This window comes from Prenolepis imparis, unplaced genomic scaffold (assembly GCF_030444845.1).
Source record: "Prenolepis imparis isolate NDT839.2.m4 unplaced genomic scaffold, iyPreImpa1.0 SCAF_5, whole genome shotgun sequence".
In the NCBI taxonomy this organism is placed as follows: Eukaryota; Metazoa; Arthropoda; class Insecta; order Hymenoptera; family Formicidae; genus Prenolepis; species Prenolepis imparis.
In genome coordinates this window covers 1982406-1997083 of record NW_028141163.1, presented here as the reverse complement: position 1 = coordinate 1997083, position 14678 = coordinate 1982406, and the positions used below count along the sequence as shown (strand labels likewise).

Genomic DNA, 14678 nt, shown 5'->3' with positions numbered 1-14678 from the left:
GTTGGATGAAAATATTTAGGTATACAGAGAGAATTTTCTCTTAGAATTTACCTTGAAAATCATGGTAATCGTGGGACAATATGATATGGAAAGAATTTTATGTAAATTTCTTTGATTAATATTTATCACAATAAAAATAATATCTATTACAATAAAATATAAAATATGTTTGATTAATTTTACTATGCAGTTTAGTAAAATTAATCAAACATATATAATATTTTATTGTAATAGATATTATTATTTTTATTGTGATAAATATTAATCAGAGAAATTCTCATAAAATTCTTTTTATACCATATATTAAGCCCACGATTACCATGATTTTCAGGGTAAATTCTAAGAGAAAATTCTCTCAGTGTAGTTTATAGTTTCGTTATTATTCGTGTGTGTGATGAAGCTGGCGTCTGATTTCGTGGAAACTCATAAATATATAAGAAGTTTGGCTTTATTTTCAATAGTTCTAGAGTTCTTAATAGTTTAAACAAATAGTTCGGGTCATTAAAGCGACGAAAATATATTCATCTTTAATTCTATTTACATATTTATATCATGTATGTATAATGCGAAATAATAAGATTGCTCTAATATATGTGTGTATTTTATTTGTTACAGGTAGCATTGCTGATAAGCTTCGCGCGAGTTTGTGAGATTCTCGAGTGCCGATTATAGTTTTCGCATCGTTTTTTCGCTTTATGCTACGTACGCGTGCGATTCACGCGTCGCGTCGGGAGTGTCGTATAAAGTTTTGCGTGTCGGGAGTGCCGTGTAAAGTGTCGGGCGATCGTAATTATTCGTGTTTTCGCGAGTGTCGTGAGTGCTACCAAGAGAGGAGGAGGAGGCCCGGGGAGGCATCGGGCGACAGCGGGGCAACTGTAAGGTATGCAAAAACATTTTTTAAAAACATTTTTTTTCTAAACTGCATTGTTTATAACATATTCAATCGTTTCCAGACTTTTATAACACCCTGTATACACACACACATGTATATACATAATTTGAATATTTTGTTTTCAGATGAATGTGCTGTGTACTACAACTCCATTATTGCACGCGCTATTGCAGTATCGGTGAGTGAAAAATTGTTTATTTTATAACATTTCTGTAGCGGTTTATTATTCGTTGTCGTTCGAATTCACGTTCGAATTTTAGTAATAATATATATATGAATCAGAATAAACAAAATAATAAAATAATAATAAAAAAATAAGACTTTTAGAATAATAAAACAAAGATTTATAATTAAAAAAAAAAGATTTATTATTATACGAAAAAAAATCCGACGAAATTAATTGGGATAACAACGCGTCTGGTTCTTTGAACTCCGATCATTTTTCTAATGCAACGAAGTGTAACGCGGGGCGAGGGAAACTCCGAACAGGTGAATGAGTACGGGAGGGCACGAATGATGAACGTCGGGGGTGTAGGAAACCGATAGAGGATACGGGCGTCGGATGGCGTTGGATCTCTTGACGGGTGCATCGATGTCCACTGGGTCCCAAGGGAAATCCACTTCATGATGGGAATCCCATTATTTCCCGAACGATATAAAAGTAGGTAGTCCAGTCGTCCACGTGCTGTCCAGTTGAGGCTATTCCGATGGCCGTCCTCTATCCTCCCACGCCACATTGAGGCTTTCTTTTTCTCCGGGTCTCTCTTCCTTCTCTTTTTTGTTGTCTGCCACCATCTTCTCTCTCTCTTTCTCTCATTCTTTCTTTGTCTCTTTCTCTCTTTCTCTCTTTCTTTCCTCTTACACCGTTACTATCATTGTCTCCTCTCGTTCGCTCTTACATCTCACTGTTCTCCATCCATTCGCAATCCATTTGATTCCAAGCCTGTCTCTCGGAGGCGACGCTTTACTGCAAAGGACCATTTTTAGTATAGATTAATACCATGTATTGCCCCTCTGAGATTCTGCTGCAAGTACGCAATTTAATAAACGAGTTCTATCGATTTGATTTGTTTCATAAAACGATGCATCGTGACGTTGGCAATTAAATTGAACGAAATAAAAAATATATATATTTTGTTATTTAATTTTTTTTTTTTCCCCCAAAAAAAGGGTATACAATTTTTTTATCATATCAACATGATAGATATTTTAAACCGGGCAAATTGTAACGCGTAAATCATGATTTGGCTCGTGAAATCAAAACTAGCACGTAGATTTCGCGAAAATGACGTTCGATATCGCTTCGATTCAATCGAGAACGCGTTCGGCCGAAGCAATAGACGGAAGTACCGCGTTGGGAGAGCGACTTGATAAAGAATTCCATCCTGGGGCTCTGGAACGGTCGTACAAGGCGCGGGCAGTATAAAATAAATATGTGAGACGCACAGGGGGGTGGCACTCCAGAAAAGATGGACGCCTGGAGAGGGCGTGAGTGCTCGGTACTGCTTCTGTAGTGGGGAAGAGTGGAGAACGGACTAGGGGGTTGGGTGGACCGTGTGGAGATCGGGTGCAGGACTCGCGTGTGTGTTGCTGGGTAATTGATTTCTTTGATACCACCCGCGCCAAAGGAACATTGTAGATGCTTGCCTGCGTACGTAGAGTTCCCGTAGTAGAAAGGGGCGCGAACGTCTCGATCTCTCTCTTTATCCCTCTCTCTCTCTCTCTTTCACCCTTTTTCTCTTCGTTTCACTCTCATAGGAGTCGACGGTGGCTAAAGGGAGGAGAATCCTCCCTAGGATATAGAATGTAAGAAGGGGGAAGAATCGAGGACGGTGGCGGATCTACCGTCCTTCAGATCGATGGATATCTCTGCGCCGGACAAGGCCCTCTACCCTACCTATCTAGCTAGCTACCCTTCCATCTTCGCCCCGAGGATGACCAATAACAAATACCGTCGCTTCTCTCTCTCTAATGGAGTTTTTACCGATAAAAAATTCACTCCCTTTTCTCCTTTTTTTCCCGCGGACGGTTTCTACCCGTTTTCTCCACTACCCTCTACTATCATCGGCGAACACTTACGCCCATTCGTCCGACTGACGGACCACCGCACTTTCCAAACGTTATACCTATGGAAAGACGCTTTCTTTGCGACATCTCCAAGTTAGGATGTGATCGTCGCATTTAACTGAATATACTATACGGAGTATAGTAACGAATAAAACGCTCGGAACCGAGATGTTCCCGTTAATTATTTTGTATATGCATTAGAGCATATATATTATGTGCTTAATAAAATATATATTAGAGTTAACGAGAATATGTTAAATAATATAGGGTGATACAATAGTCCAACTTTATTCTTAAACGTTCGGTAAAATATATACATAGAGAAATATATATACATTGTAACAATTTTTCTCTTTTTTTCTTCCTTTACTCTTTCTATTTTTTTATCTCTTATCTCTTTAATTTTTCTCTCAGTTAGTTATATATGTACCTATACATATATAACTGAGAAAGAGAGAGAAAGAGAAAAAAGAGAGGAGATAAGAAATAGAAAGAGAAAAGAGAGAGAAAAAGAAAAGAAAAATTGTTTAAACAATTATTATGATTGATGCAATTTTATCATATATATATAAATATGATGTGTATTTTATAATTAATATAAATAAATATATAAAATCGTATTTATATAAATAGGAAGGAACTTCGATAAAGAGCGATCCTTAAAAGTATACACTGAGAGAATTTTCTCTTAAAATTTACCCTGAAAATTATGGTAATCGTGGGACAATAAAAAGAATTTTATGAGAATTTCTCTGATTAATATTTATCACAATAAAAAATAATATCTATCACAATAAAATATAAAATGTTTGATTAATTTTACTAAATTGTATAGTAAAATTAATCAAACATATTTTATATTTTATTGTGATAGATATTATTTTTATTGTGATAAATATTAATCAGAGAAATTCTTATAAAATTCTTTCCATACCATATTGTCCCACGATTACCATGATTTTCAGGGTAAATTCTAAGAGAAAACTCTCTCTGTGAGAAATCAAGATATTTTCGAAAATTTTACGAGATGTGTATAGACGGGTGGCTTAAAGAGTTTTGAGATTATGATCGTTGCATTGTAAGATATGCAAAGTGACACGCGGATGGAGAACTAGGCAGTTTGTGGTCGTTGAATGGCGGTAGTGCGGGGTCGGTTGGCTTAGTTCGGCCAACAGGGGCCGGGAATTCGAGCTCTGTCGTGTGCTGACGGTATGTATCGATTGTTCTGCGATATAATGCTAGCCATGCACGTATGAGACCATGCGGGTGCTTCGTGTCGAATTTGTGTATCTGATTCTCTTTTACTGTTGTCATACATAGGAATTTTCATAGGCATTTTATATGATGAACTTTACTAAAACGGAAAGGAAATTTTAAATTGTGTATTTTTCTTTATGACATTATCTGTATTGAAATTTAAAAATGCAGGGGAGAGATTATTATTAATGACAATTTTTCGAATTTTTAGTAGTGTCTTTATAATTAATATTTAACAATATCGTAATACAGAGAGAGAAAGGGAGCCACATAAAATTAAAATCAGAATTCAAGCCTATAAGAAAAGAGAAGTGAGATTGCATATAAATATTATTTTTAAATATTAATTTTATAGAACTTAAAATTCTATTTAAGTCCTTCAATTTAATTAAAGAAAAAATAATTTTAAGTAATCATCTATATTTCCTTCTTCTGAGAAGAAAGAGTTTAATGACTTTTTATTTTAAATTTTCTCCAATTATTTTAAAATAGATAAACCTTAATTTGAGCAAGAAATATTTGATTGAAAAATAATTCTCTAGAAGCAATACATGTTGTATATATAGGTATATATATATAATGATATAGATATCGATATAACAGACATTAATATTTATTTCTTTTTTTATTATTTTAATGTTTTTTCCAAAACAAATGTTGATAATTTAATGAAAAGAAATTAATTGCATTTTTACGATTTTTATGATTAATGCTTATATATTTATTAAAAAAAAATGGGCAATATCTTAAAAACTTTTTTAGAGAGTATAAAATGGGATTTTCGTATATTTAATGTAAATGTCTGAAAAATTATGTGTGCTTACGTACGCGCATGCGTTTGTATTGCTTGCACCGATCTAATTGCTAAACCAATTAAAACAATTTATACGTCAAAATATCAGGTATCAGATACTTGTGAACAATTGATCATCATTATCACTTTCGATTGAAAGTAGTAATTGCTATGTTATACAATTCGAGAGTTACATCGAGATTTTTATGTATAGAAATATTGTGTAAATTGTTCTATACGAATAGATTAAAAGCAAAAAAAAAAAAAGAAAGAAAAAATTTAAACGTGAATTTGATATTTATATCATGCAACATATGTAAATGAGAATAATAATAAAGTTTAGATAGGCATATGTGCTTTGTGTCCTCAAAAAAGTTTTAATCACACTTTTTCATCTTTCTCTCTTTCTTTCTCTTTTTGTTTAACAAATTAAATTTTTTTTCTCGTTTTTTTTTACCAAATAGCTACATATTTCTAAAGGAAAGAACACATAATAAGAAATCAAAATCAATATGATTATAGCATTATATATTAAACAAAAGCATACAATTATTCTGTGTGTGTGTTTTTGTGTGTATATGAAAAGATAGGATGTTGGAATAAAAGATTGTCGGTTGTGCGAGGAAGTTTTTGTAAAGCCAACGCCGTCACTCGTACAAATGTTCGACGAGAGAAATAAGATGGTTGAAAACAAATATGATTGAAGAGCTTTTAAACAGAGATTTTTTTACATCTTATTTATGACAAATTTATTTTATAATTTTTTATATTATTTTATAAATTCTAATTAAAGGGGAGAAAATGTGACAAAAATAATTAGAATACGATTACAGTACTGCGCGCTAAAAGAAGGCCGTTATTTATGCATGCGTGCGTGAAAAGGGACACAATTTTAGAATGCGAAACGATGACCGATGGTGCGCGCGAGGTGATCGACGATCGCGATGCGTACGGATGTCCAGCGAGACGAAGAAGGTCCACGCTCGAAGAAGGTCGACAAACGAGTAGCGTCGGCGCTGCCCTTGCAAGCTTCCTCGTGTATTGATCCTCATAATTCGGGCGGGGGTGGAGGGTGGCTGGGACGGCGGGGAGATGGCGGCAGAGCAGTTGGGACTAGAAGGGGAAGCGGCAGTTGGCGGCAGAGGGGTAGTGAATAGGGGGGCTCTGCTTCGTGCCCCACCTCACCGAGAAACGTATGCGTCGAGGCACAGAACACGGGGGTGGCTGGAAGAACGGAAGAAAGGAAGGAGCAAAGGGGAGAGAAGCATAGAGTAGGGCGCACTCGCGACCAATAATAAACCGCCCGCGTTATGATAATGTCATATCATAGCGTTACGTGATATCGGTACGCGTTATGATTGGAGCCGCGAATCTCCCAATGGGATCGCACGAGCGCGTCTTATCTATATTCATGCGAGATTCTCTTATCTCGGCATTCCATTTGCGGAATATATAAGTGTATACATGATTGAAACTAGATTGATGGATATTTTAAGAAAGACAGAATAGAGAGATGATTAGGCATTATACTGTCTTTTCTATATATTTGATATAGCAATTCAAACATGATTATACAAAAATTTTATCGATAGCGTTATACATTTTCATTTTTCATATTTCAATATTTTTTGATTGTTCATCACACTCTATATTATTTCGATTTTCCATCAAATATTACCGCTCTTCTAATTTTATATTTGGCAATAAATTTGAACTTAATATCTTATAAACTTATTATCGAATATTAAATATTAAATATTAGCTAACTAAAGACATAAATATTTTTTTCATTTACTATATTTTTAAAATATTGATTATACAAATTAAATTTATGGACTGACAAGTGTTCTGGCAAGCTTTATTTTAATTCTTGGAAGCGAATACTTTTTAAAATTATAAACATTCGTTGTGCCACGCGTTTTCTCATTTCGAAATCATGGAGAACGCGAAGCGTTTCTAACCGACACATTTACCGTAATGCACAACAGGCATCGCGACCGTTTGTATATACGTACATACCGTACACCACCCTGAGTTGCTCTCCTTTACATCGATATTTCTTTCCCCGCGATAAAATTCAACCTTTCAGCCGACCAGTGTTTTACGGCCAATAGGAGGCCAGGAAGAGAATCGCCCGAATAGCGCAATACACGTAGGTATGGCGTTTTATTGGCGGTGGAAATGGGTTCGTATATAGCTTTCGGAGTATGGTATCGGAGGATATTGATCCTCGCGTCCGTCAAGCAGTCTGATGGTCTTCGAGTCTTCCCCGCTCCTCCTGCGCTTTCCGCTCATCGTCGGTTTCTTTCGATCTTGCAGCCCTCCTTGGGGACAAGAGAACTAGCTCTCTGGGAGCGGAGACCCCTGCTTACACAACGCGATCATGCTCGAATTATGAATTTATCTTGCCAACTATATCTGTCTCGCGTACTCGTTTTCATAATTAATTTTCTTATCTTTGAACAAACTTTCTCCCGAAATAGCAAAGAAGCTCACGGACAAGCTCGACTTATCTTTATTGATATAAATACATCTCGTCTAAATCTGGTTAAATTTTTTTTTAGAGTTAGCATTCTTTCTTTGAAAAATTCCATAACATATTCCAAGTCTCGCGTTAAAGACTCCCGCGTCGTAGTGTTGGTCGCATTACCGAGCAAATTTCCGATCCCTCCGGGAGAAACGTCTCGTCAGCCCCGCCGGAACGTAGGGTGCACGATGAGGAAAGAACGTCGGATGGCGAAGAGTGGACAGTGGTCTGCAGGCAGGCTCGGAAGATTTGCGCGCGCATCTCCCGTTCCCCACCAGCAACCCTAGAATGCCCTTTTGAGAGCCCACCTATACACGAGAGCGAGCGTACCACTCCTCCGCGAACACCACCGCGAGCAAGTTCTTGGCGCATCTCTCGAAGGGTGCCTCTCGGCCTTCTCGGCCGTTCTCCGTCGTTCTCTCTTTTCGCGGAAAAATTCAATATTAATAACAAGGCGGAGTGAAGAAAAGTCCGCAATGCGCCAAAAGACGCGACGGATGCGGATCGCGCGCATCACCATAAACCCTCCGCGATCTCGTAGATGCGAGATCATAATGCCGACCAATGAGTACGCGAGGGCGTACGGTCCATGGGGTGAGACCGATATGATGGATTTATGGATCTAATAAAAAGAGCTCGCGGGATTGGCCCTCGCGGAATATGACGGGCGGGGCTGGCAACAGAGACGGTACACCCCGTTGAATTCAGCCACAACCACCACCGTCACCCACCCTCCCTGTCGTCCTTTACCTCCTCATCCACCTACAATCTCCCTCGCGTTCCCCTGCAGCGACCACGAGAAGGGGAGAACGTCCTCTCCCGTCCTCCGCGATGTTGAGTGGGGATGCAATCTTGATGTATTTCACCTTCTCCTCATCTCTCTCTCTCTCTCTCTCTCCCCCTCTCCCCCCCTCTCTCTCACTTTACTTTCTAACTATATTCCTCTCGTTTTATTCTTCCCTCGCTTTCATTCTTTCTTTCTCACTTCCGTCATTTTCGCATTTCTCCATTCCTTTACTACCCCCGAATTCCCTTGAATTAGATTCCGAGATCAGACGACGAAACAGGTGAGAGTCGTATGCGGCGAAGTGATATTTACCCACCCATGGATAGTCCTTAGCACTTTGGGGTCAGTTCTATTTAGTTTCGAGCGTCTCTTCAAGGTTTAAATGACTTGCAAGCAACGACAAACGTTGCCCGATTTTGAGAAATGTTATATGATTAGATGCGATGTCGAACGGAAAAAGAAATATTCACACTTCAGAAAAAGGCATACAAAATATTGTTTTTATTACTTTATAACATCTTAATTAATCAAGCTATTTATATTTAAGATTTATAAATGCTTTGCAATATTGCAAAATGTTATTTCAGTTTAATGTTAAAAATATATATACTGGGAATTATTTTTTACAAAATTATATATATTTTAGAGTAAATTTCGTATATATTGAATAAAAAAAAAATAATACTCATAATTAATCATGATATAAATTAAAGTATAAGTGATTTTAATAATTTACAAAAGAATATTTTATGCTAATTAATATATGTCATTTATTTACAAGATTTATTTACAACATAAATAACTCAATATCAACATATTCTCTTTATACTTTCCGTTTCTTAAAATGTCCTACATGCAATTTAATACATTCAACATTTATATTAGACTTCTAAAGTAGTACAAACATACCATTGATCCATCTTGTGCTATTGTGATGAATCTTATGACAAATAACATGATTTGGGTCTGATTAAAGTTCTGTCTTTCTGTGTTGAAAGTTGTGACTAGAGGTAACGGGGGGTGTCTCGCTGCGTTTATAGAAGCGCGTTCTCCTTTTCCACTCTCACCCTCTTCTTCTATTTTGCTACGCCCGGAAGTTCCATCGCTATACTAAGAACGAGAGCCGAGAGTGCAAACTTTCTCCTTCTTTATCAAATTTTATTGTTACCGGAAGTCGATAGTAATTTCGCTTCTTTTCTATATGCCTTGATCCTTAAGCTCTCTCCTTTCTGCATTCATTATTCTTTTACCGATTTTATAGATTATATTCTATTTGACGAATAACGAGGAATGGTCTTATCATTGTGATAGATTTTATTACATTTTGCATTTGTCTCTATTCTGCATGATTTGGATCTTAAATTAGTGAGGTTTGACATTAATTATAAATGTGTATATTATTTTTAATCGGAATATGCTTTCTATTATTTTAAAAAGTTTTTTTACCGTAAAAATTTGAAATTTTATTCTATTCCTTTTTTAATCTATATAAATCTATATAAATTATATCTGTATTTACTTAAAAAAATACTAAAAAGTTATAAAGTATAAAATGATATATAAAAAATATTTTATCTTAAGCGTAAGCGGATATCAGAGTTGTTAAGAATAGAGAAGAATTCAGAGAGATAAATAATATATTCCTTTTTCAGAAAAGGTTAATTAAACTTAATAATATCATATACATATATTATAATTATTTTCGCTTTTTTATGCAATCAGACACGGGCGAAATAATTAATATATATACACTTTTTAATTATCTATTTAAATAAAGAATAAAAAATGCTAAACAAATAGTTATAGAGATTATTTCTATTTTTATATTATATATATATTCTTATAATATTTCTTATTCTCAAAATAACAGTTAATGAAAGAAATCAAGATAATATTTATATATATTACTTTTTTTTCAACAACAATAAAGCTTAATAAAAGCCGTAAACCAGCTCTCGCGAAACTTTTCTGAAAGAACATTTCCAACGGATAAAGCTTGTGGCTCGGTGCAGTGGCGCAGCCCCTCGTGTCGGCGTATTGCGCCGAGATAAATCTTTAAAAACGGTCGACGCTTACCAGGGGCGTCGGCGGGCATAAGTCAGCCCCTATCTGAAAATATATAGCAAACTCGCCGATTTAGAAGTAAACTGTTTACAGCGTGTTACTCCGCGCCGCGGGATATCCGGGGCATACTCATCCCGTGCGTCCCTATTCCTCCCCGCTCCGTCGTGCTGCGTGAATGTCGAGAAAAGGGTAAATTCCACGTGGCGCACGGAGGTGGAAATGAAGGCGCGAAGGGGGTAAGAAGGGGGTGGTATAGGCGGCGGAGTGTGCCGTGAGGCATTTCAGTACGTTATCTAAACGCGTTGAGTTTTCGACTCTCGGGGGGGGGGGAGAGCCGGGGAAGGTTCAGGTGGAAAGGAGCGGAACGGTGGGCAAAGAAGAACGAGGGGGCGAGAGAGAAGGGTGATCGCGGGCTCGCTCTGGCATTGCTTAGCCGTTTATTCTTCATAGCAATGGTTTCGAGGGTTTCTCTCTGAGGGTGGCTCCGAGCGCGGAAAAGGAGGAAGCGGCGAGGAAGGTGGTGACGGAGTGGGGATGAGATCAAGATATAACCACGGAGAGAATTACTTTCAGGCTCCCGGCCGCATTATATCCACGACGCTTCGGCGGCTGAGGGCGGGGGAGGGTGACGGCGGAGGAAGAGAGAAGGAGGGTGGACCGGTTGGTTCAGGGCGATAGAAGAGGCAGAAGTGGAGTGGGGTGAGGGCTGGGGGAGGTATAGCCGAGGAGCGGCTCTTTAATGGCCGGATCTCGGAAATTGTGCGCACATATATCTGCTGGCAGATTTATGAAAGTGCTTTTCTTCTGAAGTGGGGAAAGCTGCTGCTGCTGCTGCTGCTACCACCGCCGCCGTCGCCGTCGCCACCACCGCCACCGCCACCGCCTTCGTTGGCTGTTGCTACTGCGTTCTATTGCCACCGCCGTCGGCGCTGCTGCTGCTACTGCTACTGCTGCTGGCTGCTGCTGCTGGTGCTGCTGGTGCTGTCGCTGTTATTGCTACTACTACTGAATTTGGGATAGCGTTGGTGGTGATGGTGACGGAGGTATTGGTATAGAGGAGAAGGCGGCAACAGCGAGGGTGAGCGGATGAAGAGAAGGAGAGGGGAAGTATACGCTTTACCCCAACCCGGGATCTTCGAGCCTCGCCTCGCCCTCTACTCTCCGAGCCACCTCACCTTTACCGATCGAGAGGGGAGTCTCTCGCGTTTTCTATCCCTCTCCCCCTCTTCATCCTTTCCTCTCGCTTCCGCTTCTCGCCCACCTTCGACGCAAACTTTCCTTCTCATCCTTTCTTTCGCGATCTCTCCGTCTATCTCGCATTGGTGTAATTTTCCAGTCGGAGATTTATACGACGTTAAGATATGTGTTGTATACCTTGCTACTACGCCGCCGCCGCTTTTCGCCGCGACCGCGCTGATTTATCGAAATATTTGCTGAACGATATCGCATATCGCGTATCCGACCAGATTATTTTCGTGCCGACGCGAAGGTAATATTTTTTAACAGGAATTTTTATTTCTTTCTCCCTTTTTTAAGTGGATATTCTATATAAACGTTATCACGCATTAAGTTGTGTGGGTATCATTTATAAATATTTAATATATTTATAAAAATTATTAAAAAATTGACAAAATTTTGCACGAAATGTATCAAGCGACTATTGGTCTCTAACATAATATATTGTAATATACAAATATACAGGATACCTAAGCACACCCTTTTTAATCGAAAGCTGCATCAGTGAAGCGCTGCATGCAAAGCGGTAGGAGTGAGTTATCCTCGCGATAAGAGCGAACGAGACATGAAAGAGGGAAAGTTTCCGCGCGATCATTCCGTTTCATCGACATAGCCCCCCTTTCCTTGTATATCGATAATCAATTTGAGATCTTCATGTGCAACGTGCGAAATATTATTAGGTAAATAATAACTGTCTCAGGGGGGTAAAAATGAGAGAATATCGTTAAAAAAGATTCTCGTCACTCTCACCCTCTTATCGTTGCTTATCATTGTTCTTTTTTTCTCTCCAGCGTAAGTGGTTCTCTCTCGATGGTCGATATGTATTAAAATCGCCGTTGAATGAATCGGCAAAGGGGCGAGAGATCCATGCGTGCCGGATTGCGAGAGAGTAAAAATGGCAATCGCGGTTTGATATCTATCCCACCCCTAGCCCCTAGCCCTTGCTTTCCCTACCATCGCTTTGCCATTTCCTACCAATGTACCCGCGTATCTTCCGTCTCTCTCCGTTCCGCGATCTAAACGCATCTCGTGCTCCTTGTCTCGGAATACATCACGAAAGCCCAAACTCGTATAAGTATAAAGCAAAGCTTCCACCCCTCGGAGTTTCATCCCTATCGGCGGCATCGGGGGGTCGCTTACCGGGAGAACGCGGTGGCGTGGCGCAACGCGCGCGTTTGGGGTGGGCTTCCTTCGCTTGATTTCTCAACGCTACGTATAAATTGATGCGCCGTATATGGGAGGAGGAAAAAGCTCTCTCTTGCGCGCTTGACGGCGCTTCCCTTTTTAAACGAGCGATATTCCGCGCCGCGGGATGCGGCTGAATGCTCTCGTGGGCGACGACGCGATGCGGGGCCGATATTCAAGGTTGAAACAGATCGCACCGCAATTTCCGCGCTCCGTCTGCTCCTCCTTTCTCGGTCCCGGATGTTTTTTCTGCTCGCGGCACGGAAGATCCGACGCGCCCAATCATAATATTATATCTAATCGTGCTTACACACACGCGTGGATTTTTTCGCTTCAATGTCTCGTACATATTACTTTTCTATTTATACTCTATTTTATTAGGATAAACAATACTTAAAACTGTTGTAATCGTAGACATTTATTCTTCTAACTGTTTATATATGAGATTATTGTTTTATTGTTATATACACATTATGTATTAATAATACATGTGGAAATAAAAATAAAAATGCATGCATTATTAATACATAAATTATTATGTATTAATAATACATGTAAAAATAGAAATAAAAAATTATAAAATTATTTCCACATGCATTATGTACGAATAATTATTGCATTTCGTATTTTCGATTTTCATTGAATGTATCGCCATTTACGAAAAGCGTCATTCGTGCAATGACTCGGCGACGAAAAGAAAAAAGAAAATAAAGCGTTCGTTGAAGAATCAGAGAAACCGATCGCAGGCAGACGAACGGACGGAACATCATCCGATGTTCCAGCGAGCGCAGAATTTACCGGAGCAGAAGTAACGGCTGGTGTGGTTGTGACAGCAACCCTCTATCTCTTGGTTTAACCCCCTCACCGCGCCGCCTCTCCCCACTTTCCTCACGAATACCCCCTTTGCTTCGACCTAACGTTTTCACCGCAATTCACCCCCTCATTGCTGCTCAAACGTCTTAAGCACTCGGTGTACTTGACATTTGCAATCTTCTTGAACTCTTAGAAAATTATAATACGGAGAACCGTGCACCGATTGGGCGTATTCTTTTTCTTTTCTTTTTGCGGAACAAAATCTCGTTGAAAATAATGGAGATTAAATAAAACTATTGTTTTTGTTACAAGTTTATTTTTAAACTATTTAAATATGTGGTTGTTTTTATTTGCATTTACATATATAATATAAATATTTCTTATGCTTGTTGACGTTAAAAAAATATCTTTAATATATTGGTATACCAAATTAAAATAAGCAAATTGAATTAATTAAAATTAATGAAAAAATTCTAATAAAAAACTTCTTTCATATTTGTACATATAAATATAGCGTCATAAATTTAATATATACGAACAATGCGCAATTTCGCGCAATAGTGCACAAGAGAATTTTCTTCTTTAATGGGCGGTACTTTATGATATTCGGTTATGAATGGGACTGCCGTGTAGTGTGTTATTGGTCCGTTGGATCGAACCAACCCCTAGCTTGGGGTTATCATATCTGTTGGATGATACGCCCTTGCTGTATGCTCCACCCCGAGCAACAATAATTTAAGAGCACGAGGGGTAAGCGACCACGCACTATTGTGCCTCGAAAAAAAGAGGAAAAATGAAAGTACGTGATTTCAACCACGAAAATGGTGTTAAAATCACTTTGTAATATTATTTACGAACGCGTTTTTCTAAATGTTTCTTCCAGTTTAGTTCTTACCCGCGATATTGTTAAAATAAGAGGATTCTGATATACGATTTAAACGAAATTGATAATGCTTTACTTTTTGCGATTTTATAATGGTAATATTTTTAAAAAATTATTCACACATAGACGTTTGAAAAGAACTAGATTCAAAATAAGCATGCGCGTCGAGATTGA

At 38.4% G+C, this 14678-nt stretch overlaps 1 long non-coding RNA gene across 1 annotated transcript in view; it reads left to right on the top strand.

Annotated features, from left to right (window-relative positions):
• Positions 1 to 14678, top strand: part of LOC145936743 (uncharacterized) — a 212958-nt gene that overhangs the window by 2262 nt on the left and 196018 nt on the right. Inside the window, exons 2-3 of the long non-coding RNA XR_014425435.1 lie at positions 616 to 880; positions 1018 to 1070. This is a non-coding gene — a long non-coding RNA (uncharacterized LOC145936743). The remainder of the gene's footprint in view (positions 1 to 615; positions 881 to 1017; positions 1071 to 14678) is intronic.